The sequence below is a fragment of the Helianthus annuus genome, chromosome 8 (assembly GCF_002127325.2).
Source record: "Helianthus annuus cultivar XRQ/B chromosome 8, HanXRQr2.0-SUNRISE, whole genome shotgun sequence".
Lineage (NCBI taxonomy): Eukaryota > Viridiplantae > Streptophyta > Magnoliopsida > Asterales > Asteraceae > Helianthus > Helianthus annuus.
This window is the reverse complement of record NC_035440.2, coordinates 156,498,202-156,502,192: the sequence shown is the minus strand read 5'-3', so window position 1 is coordinate 156,502,192 and position 3,991 is coordinate 156,498,202.

Below are 3,991 nucleotides of genomic sequence, written 5' to 3'. Positions count from 1 at the left end.
TTACTGTGAACTCGCTCAACTAGTCGTTGACTCTCTGCTGCATGCCTTGCAGGACCTTAGGTACTAATGGAGCTTGCACAAGGAGGAGCAGGTCGTTGTGGGCAAATGGATCGTGATTACTTATTAAACACTTATGACGTTTCAAACATTATTACTTATGTTGGGTTTTACATTAATGCTTCCGCTACACTTACTTACCTTGGTTTTGATAAACGCCTTTCGTATTGATGGATAACTTTTACTATTTATTTATATGTTCAATATGATTGGTGGCTTGATCCTGGTCATGTCACGTTCACAAGCGGTGGTACTCCGCGTGTGGATTTTTGGGGGTGTGACAGATTGGTATCAGAGCCATTGGTTATAGAGAACTTGGTTTTAATATGGGAAACGTTTTATTAAAAACCAGACTATAACCAGAACAGTGCTCTCAACGATCCACAACGACGCTTCGCTCCACGTGCAAGACTCGACATTCTAGGTAATAAGGTTTATGTTTATTACCTGCTTGCTAGAAACGTATAGAACTTTGCTCGTATTACGCTTAGATACACATGACTTTGTTACATGAGAATACCTACGTGCTTACGCTTTTCTGTCATCGCCCTACTCGCGAACCATTCTCACTTACGCTACTTTTACAATGAAGATCATGTCTGGACGAATTAACATGACTCAAGCCCAGCTAGAGGCTCTCGTTCAAGCTCAAGTTGCTGCGGCACTTGCAGCCGCACAAGCAGGAGGTATATCCTGTGGTTATAGCACACACTAGGATCTTTAGATCCTACACTCTTAAGCTAGCTCTTGTGTTTAAACTTTGTCCTATTCGTACACAATAGGTCAACCAGCACAGCAACCAGTCTGCACTTTCAAGAACTTCATGGACTGTCGTCCAAGTACATTTAGTGGCACGGAAGGGGCGGTTGGACTCCTTCACTGGTTTGAAAAGCTCGAGTCTGTGTTCGAGATGTGTGAATGCCCTGAGGCTCGCAGGGTGAAATACGCCACTGGCACGCTAGAAGGAATAGCACTAACTTGGTGGAACGCCCAAGTTCAGATATTAGGGTTGGCAGCTGCTAACGCCACACCCTGGAATGATTTCAAGGAACTGATCAAGAGAGAGTACTGCACTCGGGAAGACATCCATAAGTTGGAGGACGAGCTTTATCACTTGAAGATGACTGGGTCAGAGATCGAAGCTTACACCAAAAGGTCAAACGAACTGGCCGTGCTGTGTCCAACTTTGGTGGACCCTCCAGTTAAGCGCATTGAGTTGTATCTCAAAGGGTTGGCGCCAGAGATCCAGAGCCATGTTACTTCGGCTAATCTTGATAACATCCAGGCTATACAACGCCTCGCTCACCGCATCACAGACCAGGCAGTGGATCAGAACAGACTGCCTAAACGTATCAGCGCTACTGCTACCGTTACTACTTCAGCTACTCCTACTACTCCCAGTGACAGCAAGAGAAAATGGGATGGGGATTCCAGCAAGGGATCAGCTTCAGTTCAGTCTCAGGCCCAGCAGCGAAAGACTGACAGTTATCAGAGTCCCAGCCAGCACTCTTCAGGTAACCACAGGCAGGGCGGCTATCGAGGGAACCTCCCAAAGTGTAACAATTGCAACAGACACCACAGTGGCCAGTGTAACAAGGGTCGCTGCCAAAGATGCCTCAAGATGGGTCATGAGGCCAAGGATTGTAGAAGCCCTCGACCTGCGAACCAGAATCAGCAGCAGCCTCAAGCACAGCAGAATCAGCAACAGGGCAACAAAGGATGTTTTCATTGCGGCGCAGAAGGGCACTTCAAAAGGCACTGTCCACAGCTGAACAGGAACAACAACAACAACAATCACAACAATCTGGGCAATGGCAATAACAACAACGGGGGAAACAACAACAACGGCAATGAAGCAAGGGGTCGTGCGTTTGTGTTGGGGCAGGGTGATGCCAGGAATGATCCCAACGTCGTTATGGGTAAGTTTATTCTCGACAACATTTATGTTACTGCTTTGTTTGATTCGGGTGCGGATACAAGTTACATGTCTTTGAAAATGGGTGAATTATTAAAACGTACATCAACACCTCTAAACACCAAACACGTCGTAGAACTAGCTAATGGTAAGAGTCTAGAAGCCACGCAAATAGTCAGGGGCTGTAGTATCATCTTAGCCGGTCAAACATTCTCGATCGACCTTATTCCCATAGCCTTGGGAAGTTTTGATATCGTTATTGGGATGGATTGGTTATCCCAGCATCAGGCAGAGATCTTATGCAGTGAGAAGATTATTCGCATTCCCCGTACTGGTCAAGAACCTCTCGAAGTCCAAGGCGACAAGAGTGGTGCTGTGGTTGGCATCATCTCTTTCTTGAAGGCTCAGAAATGTCTGCGGAAGGGTCACACCGCAATCTTGGCACTCGTTTCAGATGCATCAGTGAAGGAAAAGAAACTGGAGGATATTCCAGTTGTACGCGACTACCCTCAGGTGTTTCCTGAAGATTTACCTGGATTACCGCCTCACTGTCAGGTCGAATTTCAAATCGAGCTCGCTCCAGGAGCAGCACCCATAGCTCGCGCACCATATCGTCTAGCTCCATCAGAATTGGAGGAACTGTCAAAGCAGCTACAAGAGCTCTTGAAAAAGGGCTTCATTCGTCCAAGCACTTCGCCTTGGGGAGCTCCGGTATTATTCGTGAGAAAGAAGGACGGTACCTTCAGGATGTGCATCGACTACTTGAACTGAACAAGGTGACGGTGAAGAACCGTTATCCTCTTCCGCGTATAGACGACTTATTCGACCAGTTGCAGGGGTCGAGTTACTACTCCAAAATAGACTTGAGGTCAGGGTATCATCAGCTGAGAGTCCGGGATGAGGACGTCTCCAAGACCGCATTCAGAACTCGCTACAGTCACTACGAGTTTCTTGTCATGCCATTTTGGGTTAACAAATGCGCCTGCCGTATTTATGGATTTGATGAACAGGGTGTGCAAGCCGTACTTAGACAAGTTTGTAATTGTCTTCATCGACGACATTCTGATTTACTCCAAGAGTCAGGAGGAGCACGAACATCATCTGCGATTGATTTTGGAACTTCTTAGAAAGGAACAATTGTACGCCAAGTTTTCCAAATGCGACTTCTTGCTTCGTGAAGTGCACTTCTTAGGCCATGTGTTGAACAGGGATAGGATTCATGTCGATCCATCCAAGGTAGATTCGATCAGAAACTGGCCTGCACCGCGTACACCAACAGAAATACGCCAATTCTTGGGTTTGGCGGGGTATTACAGGAGATTCATTAAAGACTTCTCCATGATCGCTCAGCCGCTCACTATGCTGACACAGAAGGGTGTCACCTACCGCTGGGGAGAGTCCCAGGAAACCGCTTTTCAGTACCTAAAGGATAGACTCTGCAGCGCACCTATTCTCTCTCTGCCAGAAGGCACGGAAGATTTTGTAGTCTATTGTGATGCGTCGATACAAGGACTTGGGTGTGTATTGATGCAACGGGATAAAGTTATTGCCTACGCTTCGCGACAACTCAAGATTCATGAACGGAACTACACGACGCACGATTTAGAGCTGGGAGCTGTTGTTTTCGCGCTTAAGATATGGCGACACTACCTGTACGGTACCAGGTGCACAATATACACCGATCACAGGAGTCTCGAGCATATCCTTAAGCAAAAGGATTTGAACATGCGTCAACGAAGATGGGTTGAACTTCTGAACGATTATGAATGCGCCATCAAGTACCATCCAGGCAAAGCTAATGTTGTGGCTGATGCCCTCAGCCGGAAAGACACTCTACCTAGACGCGTACGAGCACTACAGCTTACGATTCAGTCTAGCCTTCCTACACAGATACGAGATGCTCAGGCAGAAGCATTGAAACCAGAAAACGTCAGGGCTGAAGCCCTACGCGGCTCGAGGTAACGATTAGAACAGAAGGCAGACGACACCTACTATGTAACGGGGCGTATTTGGGTCCCA